Here is an 18607-nt window from a genome sequence, read left to right on the forward strand (position 1 = left end):
TGCACAGGTAGGTTGCAAGGGGCCAGTTTGGCTGAATAGGGCAGAGGGGCTGAACCAGGGAGTGTGTTGGGGGGTGTGGGTGTGGGTGGGGTGAGCCGGAGACCCTGTGACCTGGGTCACGTCTTGGGCAGGGAGGGGGTGGAAGGGGTTGCGAACAGCTGTCACTGGAGAACCATCACAAGTGCTGGAGCTGGTGAGCAGGGCACCGGGAAGAGAGGACAGACAAAGGAGAGAAGCAAAGTGCAGAGGAGAGGAGAGGGGGGGGAGGATGGTGAGGACAGGAGAGGACAGGAGAGGACAGGAGGGGAGGGGACCTGAGAAACCTACCTGGACAAAGGCAGCATACAGACATCCAGGAAGGCAGGCAGGCATGCAGGCAGCTCTGGCCTGGGCTCCCTGGATCCCGGGCACACCTCCACCTGTCTTCTCTTGGCTGCCAGCCCTGAGGTCCCTCGTCGGTCAGCACTGTCTTCCCATCCTTCCGTCCCTCTGTGCCAGGGCCCAGGCGTCTGGGCGCTGCTGCCTGACCTAGTGGCAGGGCAGTTGGGCTGCCCAGTGCCAGCGTGGCCAGCACAGAAAGCCAGGGGCTATGACATCACAGAGGGCTCCTGCGGTTGCTAGGCCACGGGCGCCCCGCCCATCCAGTTGACCAGCAGCCATCACCCCCACCCTGCACTTGACCTGAGGGGTGGTGGCCAGCCATCAGAGCCAGAGCCCCAGGCCAAAGCAGGTGCAGGTCGGCCTGGCCAAGGTGCTATGGGCAGAGTGGTGTGTGTCTGGGCATGGAGCTGGCATCTGACAGCCCAGGGCTGGGGACCAAGGGCCGCCAGGCCCCTGTCCCACCATGTGCGCTGACACACAGTCTTACTGACTGACTGATAATCCCTGCCCCAGAGATACCCACACCAGGTCCCTGGGTGCCCTGAGCTGCCCCTGAGGGTTGGTGGGTGCCTGCCTGGACACATGCCTCCGTAATGGAGGCCTCTATTAATGCTGTTGCCTACTGACAGCTGCCCTCCTGCCCCTCCTCCTCTTCCTCCTCCTCCTCCTCCTCCTCCTCCTCCTCCTCTTATTCCTCCTCCTCTTCCTGCTCCTCCTCCTCCTCCTCCTCCTCCTCCTCTTCCTCCACCTCCTCCTCCTCTTCCTCATCCTCAGAGGGACTCACTCTGGGCCCTTGGCCTAGGCAAGCCAGGGCTGCTGCTCTGGCTGCTGCAGCTTCTATCCAGTGGGTGGGTTTAGGTATCTGTTCCTGTCAGTCCCTGATTCCTGGGACCTTCCATGCCTCCAGCTCCCCCCACTCTCTAGTCCAGACCCCTCCTCAACGATGCCCCCTTTCCCCTTGCCCTCTGTCCCCCAGCTCCCCAACTAGCATCAACTGTGTGCCTCCCTGGGCTACATTACTGCCACCCTGCTTCTGCCCTTCGGCCCTGGGGGCCCAGGGCCAGCCCAGCTGCCATCTCACCATCCAGCAGGGGGACCTGCCATAACCCCCTGCCACCACACCCACACACAGCCCTGCAAACACTCACGGGCTCCCCTGCCTGCAGCCTGCCTCTCCAACAGTCTCCTTCTGCCCCCTTGCACCCTGACAGCCTCTGCCACGGCCCCCCACAGACACCTGGGCATGAGCAGCCCACACATGCAACACTCTCCCCTCGCCCCCACTCCATTTGCTCTAAGGTTGTCAAGAGTCTTTTTTTCATGCTGTAGGGGAGGGAGTTGAGAGTGCCCAATGTCCTGGGGAGCAAGAACTGCAAACACTCCATCTACAATGTAACATTTGGGTCTCAGGCTGCCCAATCCCTAGTGCGCTGTGCAGACCTTTGAGTGGCAAAAACACCCCATCTGAGCATGAGATCTGGCTGGGCTAGTGGCTCTTTCTGTGGACTAGGAGACAGACAGACAAAGTTTTCAGGTTCAAAACCTGTACTTCCCAGAAGATGGCCATTCACTACGGTTTAAAAAAAAAAAAAAAAAAAAAAAAGGCTTTTATTTTTTTTTTTTTCCGCCCTGCCTGGGGAACCTGTCTCCTGCCTGTTTCTCAGTGAAAAAAGGGAAAAATCTTTTTTGGAGGGAAAAGGACCAAAATGCAGGCAGGTGGACTCCGTGGAGGGTGGATGGGGAGTTGCTCCTGCCCTGGCACTAGAGCCCCAGCTGCTGTTCCAGGTGCTCTCTGATACCAGAGATCTCCGTGTGTCGTGTCATGACACTGTCTCCAGGAGTGATCCTCAGGATAATGAGCATTCAAAACTCGGCAGGTCATATTGCCAGAAAAAGTAAATCCAGAGAGGTTTGGCGGTATGTCAGACGGTTAAGGGCTTGTGGCGCTCGCAAAAAGATGGGACAGGTGGAAGGATCTGGGGAATGGCCCCCAGACCCCCACCTGCAGGGGAGTCGCTTTCCAGGGGGTGAAGCAGGTCTTTTGGGGCTCTACCTTTCTCTCCCACTCTGTATTTCCCCTGCTCTCTCCTTTTCTCTCTCTCTCCGATGCAAGGTCAGTAACAACAACAACAACAACAACAACAACAACAGCAACAGTAACCACCACAGTGACCAAGCAACAAGGGCAGCGAAAGGGGAACAAATGGAGTGCAGGAGCTGTGGATTATTCGTGGCGCAGGCACTGAGCTGTGGCAATAACCCCTTGAGGCAATCAATCAATAAATGAATAAGTAATACAGGTAACGGAGATGATGTATAAGTCCCTGTGTGTTTCCACTGAGTTTATGTCAATGCACTTTTATTTATTTCTAGATTTATTTATTACCTTGCCACGAGAATTTCTTTTCATTGCTAAAAAAAGTGTCCCATCAAGGGTACCAGGTGGTGCCACACCCAGTTACGCACTCATGTTACAATGCAGGAGGACTGGGCTTCAAGTCCGTGGTCCCCACCTGCCGGGGGAAATCTTTACAAGTGGTGCAGAAGTGCTACAGGTGTCTGTCTCTGTGTCTCAAACTCTCTATCCCTCCCTTCCCTCTCAATTCCTGTCTATTTATTCCAATAAATAATCAAGAAAATAGAAAGTAAAAAAAGAAAAAGGAAAATGAAACATTCCACTACTTCAAATGGGCTACTCAGGACAATGCTTTCCCTGTTAAGATCCTCACAGCATACCATATGCAGAAAGGCAAAGATGCCATGTATTTTTTTAACCTAGTTTTAATATTTATTTATTTATTCATTTATTTATTTAGGTGCTTATTCATTTTTGTTATTGATGAATTAATGTTTTACATTTGACAGCAGACTAGGGCTCTGACACCAGTGGTCTCCAGTACCCCTAGATGGTACTCTGCCTCTACAAAACCAATCCATTGACCTGTCCACCCATCCACCCATCCACCCATCCATCCATCCATCCATCCATCCATCCATCCATCCATCCATCCACCAGTCAACCAAGCCAAGTACAAAAGGAGATCTCTCCTTGAATGGTGAAGACAATCAACGATGCACAGGTAGGTTGCAAGGGGCCAGTTTGGCTGAATAGGGCAGAGGGGCTGAACCAGGGAGTGTGTTGGGGGGTGTGGGTGTGGGTGGGGTGAGCCGGAGACCCTGTGACCTGGGTCACGTCTTGGGCAGGGAGGGGGTGGAAGGGGTTGCGAACAGCTGTCACTGGAGAACCATCACAAGTGCTGGAGCTGGTGAGTAGGGCACCGGGAAGAGAGGACAGACAAAGGAGAGAAGCAAAGTGCAGAGGAGAGGAGAGGGGGGGGAGGATGGTGAGGACAGGAGAGGACAGGAGAGGACAGGAGGGGAGGGGACCTGAGAAACCTACCTGGACAAAGGCAGCATACAGACATCCAGGAAGGCAGGCAGGCATGCAGGCAGCTCTGGCCTGGGCTCCCTGGATCCCGGGCACACCTCCACCTGTCTTCTCTTGGCTGCCAGCCCTGAGGTCCCTCGTCGGTCAGCACTGTCTTCCCATCCTTCCGTCCCTCTGTGCCAGGGCCCAGGCGTCTGGGCGCTGCTGCCTGACCTAGTGGCAGGGCAGTTGGGCTGCCCAGTGCCAGCGTGGCCAGCACAGAAAGCCAGGGGCTATGACATCACAGAGGGCTCCTGCGGTTGCTAGGCCACGGGCGCCCCGCCCATCCAGTTGACCAGCAGCCATCACCCCCACCCTGCACTTGACCTGAGGGGTGGTGGCCAGCCATCAGAGCCAGAGCCCCAGGCCAAAGCAGGTGCAGGTCGGCCTGGCCAAGGTGCTATGGGCAGAGTGGTGTGTGTCTGGGCATGGAGCTGGCATCTGACAGCCCAGGGCTGGGGACCAAGGGCCGCCAGGCCCCTGTCCCACCATGTGCACTGACACACAGTCTTACTGACTGACTGATAATCCCTGCCCCAGAGATACCCACACCAGGTCCCTGGGTGCCCTGAGCTGCCCCTGAGGGTTGGTGGGTGCCTGCCTGGACACATGCCTCCGTAATGGAGGCCTCTATTAATGCCGTTGCCTACTGACAGCTGCCCTCCTGCCCCTCCTCCTCTTCCTCCTCCTCCTCCTCCTCCTCCTCTTATTCCTCCTCCTCTTCCTGCTCCTCCTCCTCCTCCTCCTCCTCCTCCTCTTCCTCCACCTCCTCCTCCTCTTCCTCATCCTCAGAGGGACTCACTCTGGGCCCTTGGCCTAGGCAAGCCAGGGCTGCTGCTCTGGCTGCTGCAGCTTCTATCCAGTGGGTGGGTTTAGGTATCTGTTCCTGTCAGTCCCTGATTCCTGGGACCTTCCATGCCTCCAGCTCCCCCCACTCTCTAGTCCAGACCCCTCCTCAACGATGCCCCCTTTCCCCTTGCCCTCTGTCCCCCAGCTCCCCAACTAGCATCAACTGTGTGCCTCCCTGGGCTACATTACTGCCACCCTGCTTCTGCCCTTTGGCCCTGGGGGCCCAGGGCCAGCCCAGCTGCCATCTCACCATCCAGCAGGGGGACCTGCCATAACCCCCTGCCACCACACCCACACACAGCCCTGCAAACACTCACGGGCTCCCCTGCCTGCAGCCTGCCTCTCCAACAGTCTCCTTCTGCCCCCTTGCACCCTGACAGCCTCTGCCACGGCCCCCCACAGACACCTGGGCATGAGCAGCCCACACATGCAACACTCTCCCCTCGCCCCCACTCCATTTGCTCTAAGGTTGTCAAGAGTCTTTTTTTCATGCTGTAGGGGAGGGAGTTGAGAGTGTCCAATGTCCTGGGGAGCAAGAACTGCAAACACTCCATCTACAACGTAACATTTGGGTCTCAGGCTGCCCAATCCCTAGTGCGCTGTGCAGACCTTTGAGTGGCAAAAACACCCCATCTGAGCATGAGATCTGGCTGGGCTAGTGGCTCTTTCTGTGGACTAGGAGACAGACAGACAAAGTTTTCAGGTTCAAAACCTGTACTTCCCAGAAGATGGCCATTCACTACGGTTTAAAAAAAATAAAAATAAAAAAAAATAAAAGGCTTTTATTTTTTTTTTCCGCCCTGCCTGGGGAACCTGTCTGCTGCCTGTTTCTCAGTGAAAAAAGGGAAAAATCTTTTTTGGAGGGAAAAGGACCAAAATGCAGGCAGGTGGACTCCGTGGAGGGTGGATGGGGAGTTGCTCCTGCCCTGGCACTAGAGCCCCAGCTGCTGTTCCAGGTGCTCTCTGATACCAGAGATCTCCGCGTGTCGTGTCATGACACTGTCTCCAGGAGTGATCCTCAGGATAATGAGCATTCAAAACTCGGCAGGTCATATTGCCAGAAAAAGTAAATCCAGAGAGGTTTGGCGGTATGTCAGACGGTTAAGGGCTTGTGGCGCTCGCAAAAAGATGGGACAGGTGGAAGGATCTGGGGAATGGCCCCCAGACCCCCACCTGCAGGGGAGTCGCTTTCCAGGGGGTGAAGCAGGTCTTTTGGGGCTCTACCTTTCTCTCCCACTCTGTATTTCCCCTGCTCTCTCCTTTTCTCTCTCTCTCCGATGCAAGGTCAGTAACAACAACAACAACAACAACAACAACAACAACAACAGCAACAGTAACCACCACAGTGACCAAGCAACAAGGGCAGCGAAAGGGGAACAAATGGAGTGCAGGAGCTGTGGATTATTCGTGGCGCAGGCACTGAGCTGTGGCAATAACCCCTTGAGGCAATCAATCAATAAATGAATAAGTAATACAGGTAACGGAGATGATGTATAAGTCCCTGTGTGTTTCCACTGAGTTTATGTCAATGCACTTTTATTTATTTCTAGATTTATTTATTACCTTGCCACGAGAATTTCTTTTCATTGCTAAAAAAAGTGTCCCATCAAGGGTACCAGGTGGTGCCACACCCAGTTACGCACTCATGTTACAATGCAGGAGGACTGGGCTTCAAGTCCGTGGTCCCCACCTGCCGGGGGAAATCTTTACAAGTGGTGCAGAAGTGCTACAGGTGTCTGTCTCTGTGTCTCAAACTCTCTATCCCTCCCTTCCCTCTCAATTCCTGTCTATTTATTCCAATAAATAATCAAGAAAATAGAAAGTAAAAAAAGAAAAAGGAAAATGAAACATTCCACTACTTCAAATGGGCTACTCAGGACAATGCTTTCCCTGTTAAGATCCTCACAGCATACCATATGCAGAAAGGCAAAGACGCCATGTATTTTTTTAACCCAGTTTTAATATTTATTTATTTATTCATTTATTTATTTAGGTGCTTATTCATTTTTGTTATTGATGAATTAATGTTTTACATTTGACAGCAGACTAGGGCTCTGACACCAGTGGTCTCCAGTACCCCTAGATGGTACTCTGCCTCTACAAAACCAATCCATTGACCTGTCCACCCATCCACCCATCCACCCATCCATCCATCCATCCATCCATCCATCCATCCATCCATCCACCAGTCAACCAAGCCAAGTACAAAAGGAGATCTCTCCTTGAATGGTGAAGACAATCAACGATGCACAGGTAGGTTGCAAGGGGCCAGTTTGGCTGAATAGGGCAGAGGGGCTGAACCAGGGAGTGTGTTGGGGGGTGTGGGTGTGGGTGGGGTGAGCCGGAGACCCTGTGACCTGGGTCACGTCTTGGGCAGGGAGGGGGTGGAAGGGGTTGCGAACAGCTGTCACTGGAGAACCATCACAAGTGCTGGAGCTGGTGAGCAGGGCACCGGGAAGAGAGGACAGACAAAGGAGAGAAGCAAAGTGCAGAGGAGAGGAGAGGGGGGGGAGGATGGTGAGGACAGGAGAGGACAGGAGAGGACAGGAGGGGAGGGGACCTGAGAAACCTACCTGGACAAAGGCAGCATACAGACATCCAGGAAGGCAGGCAGGCATGCAGGCAGCTCTGGCCTGGGCTCCCTGGATCCCGGGCACACCTCCACCTGTCTTCTCTTGGCTGCCAGCCCTGAGGTCCCTCGTCGGTCAGCACTGTCTTCCCATCCTTCCGTCCCTCTGTGCCAGGGCCCAGGCGTCTGGGCGCTGCTGCCTGACCTAGTGGCAGGGCAGTTGGGCTGCCCAGTGCCAGCGTGGCCAGCACAGAAAGCCAGGGGCTATGACATCACAGAGGGCTCCTGCGGTTGCTAGGCCACGGGCGCCCCGCCCATCCAGTTGACCAGCAGCCATCACCCCCACCCTGCACTTGACCTGAGGGGTGGTGGCCAGCCATCAGAGCCAGAGCCCCAGGCCAAAGCAGGTGCAGGTCGGCCTGGCCAAGGTGCTATGGGCAGAGTGGTGTGTGTCTGGGCATGGAGCTGGCATCTGACAGCCCAGGGCTGGGGACCAAGGGCCGCCAGGCCCCTGTCCCACCATGTGCACTGACACACAGTCTTACTGACTGACTGATAATCCCTGCCCCAGAGATACCCACACCAGGTCCCTGGGTGCCCTGAGCTGCCCCTGAGGGTTGGTGGGTGCCTGCCTGGACACATGCCTCCGTAATGGAGGCCTCTATTAATGCCGTTGCCTACTGACAGCTGCCCTCCTGCCCCTCCTCCTCTTCCTCCTCCTCCTCCTCCTCCTCCTCCTCCTCCTCTTATTCCTCCTCCTCTTCCTGCTCCTCCTCCTCCTCCTCCTCCTCCTCTTCCTCCACCTCCTCCTCCTCTTCCTCATCCTCAGAGGGACTCACTCTGGGCCCTTGGCCTAGGCAAGCCAGGGCTGCTGCTCTGGCTGCTGCAGCTTCTATCCAGTGGGTGGGTTTAGGTATCTGTTCCTGTCAGTCCCTGATTCCTGGGACCTTCCATGCCTCCAGCTCCCCCCACTCTCTAGTCCAGACCCCTCCTCAACGATGCCCCCTTTCCCCTTGCCCTCTGTCCCCCAGCTCCCCAACTAGCATCAACTGTGTGCCTCCCTGGGCTACATTACTGCCACCCTGCTTCTGCCCTTCGGCCCTGGGGGCCCAGGGCCAGCCCAGCTGCCATCTCACCATCCAGCAGGGGGACCTGCCATAACCCCCTGCCACCACACCCACACACAGCCCTGCAAACACTCACGGGCTCCCCTGCCTGCAGCCTGCCTCTCCAACAGTCTCCTTCTGCCCCCTTGCACCCTGACAGCCTCTGCCACGGCCCCCCACAGACACCTGGGCATGAGCAGCCCACACATGCAACACTCTCCCCTCGCCCCCACTCCATTTGCTCTAAGGTTGTCAAGAGTCTTTTTTTCATGCTGTAGGGGAGGGAGTTGAGAGTGTCCAATGTCCTGGGGAGCAAGAACTGCAAACACTCCATCTACAATGTAACATTTGGGTCTCAGGCTGCCCAATCCCTAGTGCGCTGTGCAGACCTTTGAGTGGCAAAAACACCCCATCTGAGCATGAGATCTGGCTGGGCTAGTGGCTCTTTCTGTGGACTAGGAGACAGACAGACAAAGTTTTCAGGTTCAAAACCTGTACTTCCCAGAAGATGGCCATTCACTACGGTTTAAAAAAAAAAAAAAAGGCTTTTATTTTTTTTTTTTTCCGCCCTGCCTGGGGAACCTGTCTCCTGCCTGTTTCTCAGTGAATAAAGGGAAAAATCTTTTTTGGAGGGAAAAGGACCAAAATGCAGGCAGGTGGACTCAGTGGAGGGTGGATGGGGAGTTGCTCCTGCCCTGGCACTAGAGCCCCAGCTGCTGTTCCAGGTGCTCTCTGATACCAGAGATCTCCGCGTGTCGTGTCATGACACTGTCTCCAGGAGTGATCCTCAGGATAATGAGCATTCAAAACTCGGCAGGTCATATTGCCAGAAAAAGTAAATCCAGAGAGGTTTGGCGGTATGTCAGACGGTTAAGGGCTTGTGGCGCTCGCAAAAAGATGGGACAGGTGGAAGGATCTGGGGAATGGCCCCCAGACCCCCACCTGCAGGGGAGTCGATTTCCAGGGGGTGAAGCAGGTCTTTTGGGGCTCTACCTTTCTCTCCCACTCTGTATTTCCCCTGCTCTCTCCTTTTCTCTCTCTCTCCGATGCAAGGTCAGTAACAACAACAACAACAACAACAACAACAACAACAACAGCAACAGTAACCACCACAGTGACCAAGCAACAAGGGCAGCGAAAGGGGAACAAATGGAGTGCAGGAGCTGTGGATTATTCGTGGCGCAGGCACTGAGCTGTGGCAATAACCCCTTGAGGCAATCAATCAATAAATGAATAAGTAATACAGGTAACGGAGATGATGTATAAGTCCCTGTGTGTTTCCACTGAGTTTATGTCAATGCACTTTTATTTATTTCTAGATTTATTTATTACCTTGCCACGAGAATTTCTTTTCATTGCTAAAAAAAGTGTCCCATCAAGGGTACCAGGTGGTGCCACACCCAGTTACGCACTCATGTTACAATGCAGGAGGACTGGGCTTCAAGTCCGTGGTCCCCACCTGCCGGGGGAAATCTTTACAAGTGGTGCAGAAGTGCTACAGGTGTCTGTCTCTGTGTCTCAAACTCTCTATCCCTCCCTTCCCTCTCAATTCCTGTCTATTTATTCCAATAAATAATCAAGAAAATAGAAAGTAAAAAAAGAAAAAGGAAAATGAAACATTCCACTACTTCAAATGGGCTACTCAGGACAATGCTTTCCCTGTTAAGATCCTCACAGCATACCATATGCAGAAAGGCAAAGACGCCATGTATTTTTTTTAACCCAGTTTTAATATTTATTTATTTATTTATTTATTTATTTATTTAGGTGCTTATTCATTTTTGTTATTGATGAATTAATGTTTTACATTTGACAGCAGACTAGGGCTCTGACACCAGTGGTCTCCAGTACCCCTAGATGGTACTCTGCCTCTACAAAACCAATCCATTGACCTGTCCACCCATCCACCCATCCACCCATCCATCCATCCATCCATCCAACCATCCATCCATCCATCCATCCATCCACCAGTCAACCATGCCAAGTACAAAAGGAGATCTCTCCTTGAATGGTGAAGACAATCAACGATGCACAGGTAGGTTGCAAGGGGCCAGTTTGGCTGAATAGGGCAGAGGGGCTGAACCAGGGAGTGTGTTGGGGGGTGTGGGTGTGGGTGGGGTGAGCCGGAGACCCTGTGACCTGGGTCACGTCTTGGGCAGGGAGGGGGTGGAAGGGGTTGCGAACAGCTGTCACTGGAGAACCATCACAAGTGCTGGAGCTGGTGAGCAGGGCCCCGGGAAGAGAGGACAGACAAAGGAGAGAAGCAAAGTGCAGAGGAGAGGAGAGGGGGGGGAGGATGGTGAGGACAGGAGAGGACAGGAGAGGACAGGAGGGGAGGGGACCTGAGAAACCTACCTGGACAAAGGCAGCATACAGACATCCAGGAAGGCAGGCAGGCATGCAGGCAGCTCTGGCCTGGGCTCCCTGGATCCCGGGCACACCTCCACCTGTCTTCTCTTGGCTGCCAGCCCTGAGGTCCCTCGTCGGTCAGCACTGTCTTCCCATCCTTCCGTCCCTCTGTGCCAGGGCCCAGGCGTCTGGGCGCTGCTGCCTGACCTAGTGGCAGGGCAGTTGGGCTGCCCAGTGCCAGCGTGGCCAGCACAGAAAGCCAGGGGCTATGACATCACAGAGGGCTCCTGCGGTTGCTAGGCCACGGGCGCCCCGCCCATCCAGTTGACCAGCAGCCATCACCCCCACCCTGCACTTGACCTGAGGGGTGGTGGCCAGCCATCAGAGCCAGAGCCCCAGGCCAAAGCAGGTGCAGGTCGGCCTGGCCAAGGTGCTATGGGCAGAGTGGTGTGTGTCTGGGCATGGAGCTGGCATCTGACAGCCCAGGGCTGGGGACCAAGGGCCGCCAGGCCCCTGTCCCACCATGTGCACTGACACACAGTCTTACTGACTGACTGATAATCCCTGCCCCAGAGATACCCACACCAGGTCCCTGGGTGCCCTGAGCTGCCCCTGAGGGTTGGTGGGTGCCTGCCTGGACACATGCCTCCGTAATGGAGGCCTCTATTAATGCCGTTGCCTACTGACAGCTGCCCTCCTGCCCCTCCTCCTCTTCCTCCTCCTCCTCCTCCTCCTCCTCCTCCTCCTCCTCTTATTCCTCCTCCTCTTCCTGCTCCTCCTCCTCCTCCTCCTCCTCCTCTTCCTCCACCTCCTCCTCCTCTTCCTCATCCTCAGAGGGACTCACTCTGGGCCCTTGGCCTAGGCAAGCCAGGGCTGCTGCTCTGGCTGCTGCAGCTTCTATCCAGTGGGTGGGTTTAGGTATCTGTTCCTGTCAGTCCCTGATTCCTGGGACCTTCCATGCCTCCAGCTCCCCCCACTCTCTAGTCCAGACCCCTCCTCAACGATGCCCCCTTTCCCCTTGCCCTCTGTCCCCCAGCTCCCCAACTAGCATCAACTGTGTGCCTCCCTGGGCTACATTACTGCCACCCTGCTTCTGCCCTTCGGCCCTGGGGGCCCAGGGCCAGCCCAGCTGCCATCTCACCATCCAGCAGGGGGACCTGCCATAACCCCCTGCCACCACACCCACACACAGCCCTGCAAACACTCACGGGCTCCCCTGCCTGCAGCCTGCCTCTCCAACAGTCTCCTTCTGCCCCCTTGCACCCTGACAGCCTCTGCCACGGCCCCCCACAGACACCTGGGCATGAGCAGCCCACACATGCAACACTCTCCCCTCGCCCCCACTCCATTTGCTCTAAGGTTGTCAAGAGTCTTTTTTTCATGCTGTAGGGGAGGGAGTTGAGAGTGTCCAATGTCCTGGGGAGCAAGATCTGCAAACACTCCATCTACAATGTAACATTTGGGTCTCAGGCTGCCCAATCCCTAGTGCGCTGTGCAGACCTTTGAGTGGCAAAAACACCCCATCTGAGCATGAGATCTGGCTGGGCTAGTGGCTCTTTCTGTGGACTAGGAGACAGACAGACAAAGTTTTCAGGTTCAAAACCTGTACTTCCCAGAAGATGGCCATTCACTACGGTTTAAAAAAAAAAAAAAAGGCTTTTATTTTTTTTTTTTTTCCGCCCTGCCTGGGGAACCTGTCTCCTGCCTGTTTCTCAGTGAATAAAGGGAAAAATCTTTTTTGGAGGGAAAAGGACCAAAATGCAGGCAGGTGGACTCAGTGGAGGGTGGATGGGGAGTTGCTCCTGCCCTGGCACTAGAGCCCCAGCTGCTGTTCCAGGTGCTCTCTGATACCAGAGATCTCCGTGTGTCGTGTCATGACACTGTCTCCAGGAGTGATCCTCAGGATAATGAGCATTCAAAACGAGGCAGGTCATATTGCCAGAAAAAGTAAATCCAGAGAGGTTTGGCGGTATGTCAGACGGTTAAGGGCTTGTGGCGCTCGCAAAAAGATGGGACAGGTGGAAGGATCTGGGGAATGGCCCCCAGACCCCCACCTGCAGGGGAGTCGCTTTCCAGGGGGTGAAGCAGGTCTTTTGGGGCTCTACCTTTCTCTCCCACTCTGTATTTCCCCTGCTCTCTCCTTTTCTCTCTCTCTCCGATGCAAGGTCAGTAACAACAACAACAACAACAACAACAACAACAGCAACAGTAACCACCACAGTGACCAAGCAACAAGGGCAGCGAAAGGGGAACAAATGGAGTGCAGGAGCTGTGGATTATTCGTGGCGCAGGCACTGAGCTGTGGCAATAACCCCTTGAGGCAATCAATCAATAAATGAATAAGTAATACAGGTAACGGAGATGATGTATAAGTCCCTGTGTGTTTCCACTGAGTTTATGTCAATGCACTTTTATTTATTTCTAGATTTATTTATTACCTTGCCACGAGAATTTCTTTTCATTGCTAAAAAAAGTGTCCCATCAAGGGTACCAGGTGGTGCCACACCCAGTTACGCACTCATGTTACAATGCAGGAGGACTGGGCTTCAAGTCCGTGGTCCCCACCTGCCGGGGGAAATCTTTACAAGTGGTGCAGAAGTGCTACAGGTGTCTGTCTCTGTGTCTCAAACTCTCTATCCCTCCCTTCCCTCTCAATTCCTGTCTATTTATTCCAATAAATAATCAAGAAAATAGAAAGTAAAAAAAGAAAAAGGAAAATGAAACATTCCACTACTTCAAATGGGCTACTCAGGACAATGCTTTCCCTGTTAAGATCCTCACAGCATACCATATGCAGAAAGGCAAAGACGCCATGTATTTTTTTTAACCCAGTTTTAATATTTATTTATTTATTTATTTATTTAGGTGCTTATTCATTTTTGTTATTGATGAATTAATGTTTTACATTTGACAGCAGACTAGGGCTCTGACACCAGTGGTCTCCAGTACCCCTAGATGGTACTCTGCCTCTACAAAACCAATCCATTGACCTGTCCACCCATCCACCCATCCACCCATCCATCCATCCATCCATCCATCCATCCATCCATCCATCCATCCACCAGTCAACCAAGCCAAGTACAAAAGGAGATCTCTCCTTGAATGGTGAAGACAATCAACGATGCACAGGTAGGTTGCAAGGGGCCAGTTTGGCTGAATAGGGCAGAGGGGCTGAACCAGGGAGTGTGTTGGGGGGTGTGGGTGTGGGTGGGGTGAGCCGGAGACCCTGTGACCTGGGTCACGTCTTGGGCAGGGAGGGGGTGGAAGGGGTTGCGAACAGCTGTCACTGGAGAACCATCACAAGTGCTGGAGCTGGTGAGCAGGGCACCGGGAAGAGAGGACAGACAAAGGAGAGAAGCAAAGTGCAGAGGAGAGGAGAGGGGGGGGAGGATGGTGAGGACAGGAGAGGACAGGAGAGGACAGGAGGGGAGGGGACCTGAGAAACCTACCTGGACAAAGGCAGCATACAGACATCCAGGAAGGCAGGCAGGCATGCAGGCAGCTCTGGCCTGGGCTCCCTGGATCCCGGGCACACCTCCACCTGTCTTCTCTTGGCTGCCAGCCCTGAGGTCCCTCGTCGGTCAGCACTGTCTTCCCATCCTTCCGTCCCTCTGTGCCAGGGCCCAGGCGTCTGGGCGCTGCTGCCTGACCTAGTGGCAGGGCAGTTGGGCTGCCCAGTGCCAGCGTGGCCAGCACAGAAAGCCAGGGGCTATGACATCACAGAGGGCTCCTGCGGTTGCTAGGCCACGGGCGCCCCGCCCATCCAGTTGACCAGCAGCCATCACCCCCACCCTGCACTTGACCTGAGGGGTGGTGGCCAGCCATCAGAGCCAGAGCCCCAGGCCAAAGCAGGTGCAGGTCGGCCTGGCCAAGGTGCTATGGGCAGAGTGGTGTGTGTCTGGGCATGGAGCTGGCATCTGACAGCCCAGGGCTGGGGACCAAGGGCCGCCAGGCCCCTGTCCCACCATGTGCACTGACACACAGTCTTACTGACTGACTGATAATCCCTGCCCCAGAGATACCCACACCAGGTCCCTGGGTGCCCTGAGCTGCCCCTGAGGGTTGGTGGGTGCCTGCCTGGACACATGCCTCCGTAATGGAGGCCTCTATTAATGCCGTTGCCTACTGACAGCTGCCCTCCTGCCCCTCCTCCTCTTCCTCCTCCTCCTCCTCCTCCTCCTCCTCCTCTTATTCCTCCTCCTCTTCCTGCTCCTCCTCCTCCTCCTCCTCCTCCTCCTCTTCCTCCACCTCCTCCTCCTCTTCCTCATCCTCAGAGGGACTCACTCTGGGCCCTTGGCCTAGGCAAGCCAGGGCTGCTGCTCTGGCTGCTGCAGCTTCTATCCAGTGGGTGGGTTTAGGTATCTGTTCCTGTCAGTCCCTGATTCCTGGGACCTTCCATGCCTCCAGCTCCCCCCACTCTCTAGTCCAGACCCCTCCTCAACGATGCCCCCTTTCCCCTTGCCCTCTGTCCCCCAGCTCCCCAACTAGCATCAACTGTGTGCCTCCCTGGGCTACATTACTGCCACCCTGCTTCTGCCCTTCGGCCCTGGGGGCCCAGGGCCAGCCCAGCTGCCATCTCACCATCCAGCAGGGGGACCTGCCATAACCCCCTGCCACCACACCCACACACAGCCCTGCAAACACTCACGGGCTCCCCTGCCTGCAGCCTGCCTCTCCAACAGTCTCCTTCTGCCCCCTTGCACCCTGACAGCCTCTGCCACGGCCCCCCACAGACACCTGGGCATGAGCAGCCCACACATGCAACACTCTCCCCTCGCCCCCACTCCATTTGCTCTAAGGTTGTCAAGAGTCTTTTTTTCATGCTGTAGGGGAGGGAGTTGAGAGTGTCCAATGTCCTGGGGAGCAAGAACTGCAAACACTCCATCTACAATGTAACATTTGGGTCTCAGGCTGCCCAATCCCTAGTGCGCTGTGCAGACCTTTGAGTGGCAAAAACACCCCATCTGAGCATGAGATCTGGCTGGGCTAGTGGCTCTTTCTGTGGACTAGGAGACAGACAGACAAAGTTTTCAGGTTCAAAACCTGTACTTCCCAGAAGATGGCCATTCACTACGGTTTAAAAAAAAAAAAAAAAGGCTTTTATTTTTTTTTTTTTTCCGCCCTGCCTGGGGAACCTGTCTGCTGCCTGTTTCTCAGTGAAAAAAGGGAAAAATCTTTTTTGGAGGGAAAAGGACCAAAATGCAGGCAGGTGGACTCCGTGGAGGGTGGATGGGGAGTTGCTCCTGCCCTGGCACTAGAGCCCCAGCTGCTGTTCCAGGTGTTCTCTGATACCAGAGATCTCCCTGTGTCGTGTCATGACACTGTCTCCAGGAGTGATCCTCAGGATAATGAGCATTCAAAACTCGGCAGGTCATATTGCCAGAAAAAGTAAATCCAGAGAGGTTTGGCGGTATGTCAGACGGTTAAGGGCTTGTGGCGCTCGCAAAAAGATGGGACAGGTGGAAGGATCTGGGGAATGGCCCCCAGACCCCCACCTTCAGGGGAGTCGCTTTCCAGGGGCTGAAGCAGGTCTTTTGGGGCTCTACCTTTCTCTCCCACTCTGTATTTCCCCTGCTCTCTCCTTTTCTCTCTCTCTCCGATGCAAGGTCAGTAACAACAACAACAACAACAACAACAACAACAGCAACAGTAACCACCACAGTGACCAAGCAACAAGGGCAGCGAAAGGGGAACAAATGGAGTGCAGGAGCTGTGGATTATTCGTGGCGCAGGCACTGAGCTGTGGCAATAACCCCTTGAGGCAATCAATCAATAAATGAATAAGTAATACAGGTAACGGAGATGATGTATAAGTCCCTGTGTGTTTCCACTGAGTTTATGTCAATGCACTTTTATTTATTTCTAGATTTATTTATTACCTTGCCACGAGAATTTCTTTTCATTGCTAAAAAAAGTGTCCCATCAAGGGTACCAGGTGGTGCCACACCCAGTTACGCACTCATGTTACAATGCAGGAGGACTGGGCTTCAAGTCCGTGGTCCCCACCTGCCGGGGGAAATCTTTACAAGTGGTGCAGAAGTGCTACAGGTGTCTGTCTCTGTGTCTCAAACTCTCTATCCCTCCCTTCCCTCTCAATTCCTGTCTATTTATTCCAATAAATAATCAAGAAAATAGAAAGTAAAAAAAGAAAAAGGAAAATGAAACATTCCACTACTTCAAATGGGCTACTCAGGACAATGCTTTCCCTGTTAAGATCCTCACAGCATACCATATGCAGAAAGGCAAAGACGCCATGTATTTTTTTTAACCCAGTTTTAATATTTATTTATTTATTTATTTATTTAGGTGCTTATTCATTTTTGTTATTGATGAATTAATGTTTTACATTTGACAGCAGACTAGGGCTCTGACACCAGTGGTCTCCAGTACCCCTAGATGGTACTCTGCCTCTACAAAACCAATCCATTGACCTGTCCACCCATCCACCCATCCACCCATCCATCCATCCATCCATCCATCCATCCATCCATCCATCCATCCACCAGTCAACCAAGCCAAGTACAAAAGGAGATCTCTCCTTGAATGGTGAAGACAATCAACGATGCACAGGTAGGTTGCAAGGGGCCAGTTTGGCTGAATAGGGCAGAGGGGCTGAACCAGGGAGTGTGTTGGGGGGTGTGGGTGTGGGTGGGGTGAGCCGGAGACCCTGTGACCTGGGTCACGTCTTGGGCAGGGAGGGGGTGGAAGGGGTTGCGAACAGCTGTCACTGGAGAACCATCACAAGTGCTGGAGCTGGTGAGCAGGGCCCCGGGAAGAGAGGACAGACAAAGGAGAGAAGCAAAGTGCAGAGGAGAGGAGAGGGGGGGGAGGATGGTGAGGACAGGAGAGGACAGGAGAGGACAGGAGGGGAGGGGACCTGAGAAACCTACCTGGACAAAGGCAGCATACAGACATCCAGGAAGGCAGGCAGGCATGCAGGCAGCTCTGGCCTGGGCTCCCTGGATCCCGGGCACACCTCCACCTGTCTTCTCTTGGCTGCCAGCCCTGAGGTCCCTCGTCGGTCAGCACTGTCTTCCCATCCTTCCGTCCCTCTGTGCCAGGGCCCAGGCGTCTGGGCGCTGCTGCCTGACCTAGTGGCAGGGCAGTTGGGCTGCCCAGTGCCAGCGTGGCCAGCACAGAAAGCCAGGGGCTATGACATCACAGAGGGCTCCTGCGGTTGCTAGGCCACGGGCGCCCCGCCCATCCAGTTGACCAGCAGCCATCACCCCCACCCTGCACTTGACCTGAGGGGTGGTGGCCAGCCATCAGAGCCAGAGCCCCAGGCCAAAGCAGGTGCAGGTCGGCCTGGCCAAGGTGCTATGGGCAGAGTGGTGTGTGTCTGGGCATGGAGCTGGCATCTGACAGCCCAGGGCTGGGGACCAAGGGCCGCCAGGCCCCTGTCCCACCATGTGCACTGACACACAGTCTTACTGACTGACTGATAATCCCTGCCCCAGAGATACCCACACCAGGTCCCTGGGTGCCCTGAGCTGCCCCTGAGGGTTGGTGGGTGCCTGCCTGGACACATGCCTCCGTAATGGAGGCCTCTATTAATGCCGTTGCCTACTGACAGCTGCCCTCCTGCCCCTCCTCCTCTTCCTCCTCCTCCTCCTCCTCCTCCTCCTCCTCCTCCTCCTCTTATTCCTCCTCCTCTTCCTGCTCCTCCTCCTCCTCCTCCTCTTCCTCCACCTCCTCCTCCTCTTCCTCATCCTCAGAGGGACTCACTCTGGGCCCTTGGCCTAGGCAAGCCAGGGCTGCTGCTCTGGCTGCTGCAGCTTCTATCCAGTGGGTGGGTTTAGGTATCTGTTCCTGTCAGTCCCTGATTCCTGGGACCTTCCATGCCTCCAGCTCCCCCCACTCTCTAGTCCAGACCCCTCCTCAACGATGCCCCCTTTCCCCTTGCCCTCTGTCCCCCAGCTCCCCAAC

The sequence above is a fragment of the Erinaceus europaeus genome, chromosome 22, assembly GCF_950295315.1.
Source record: "Erinaceus europaeus chromosome 22, mEriEur2.1, whole genome shotgun sequence".
NCBI lineage: Eukaryota > Metazoa > Chordata > Mammalia > Eulipotyphla > Erinaceidae > Erinaceus > Erinaceus europaeus.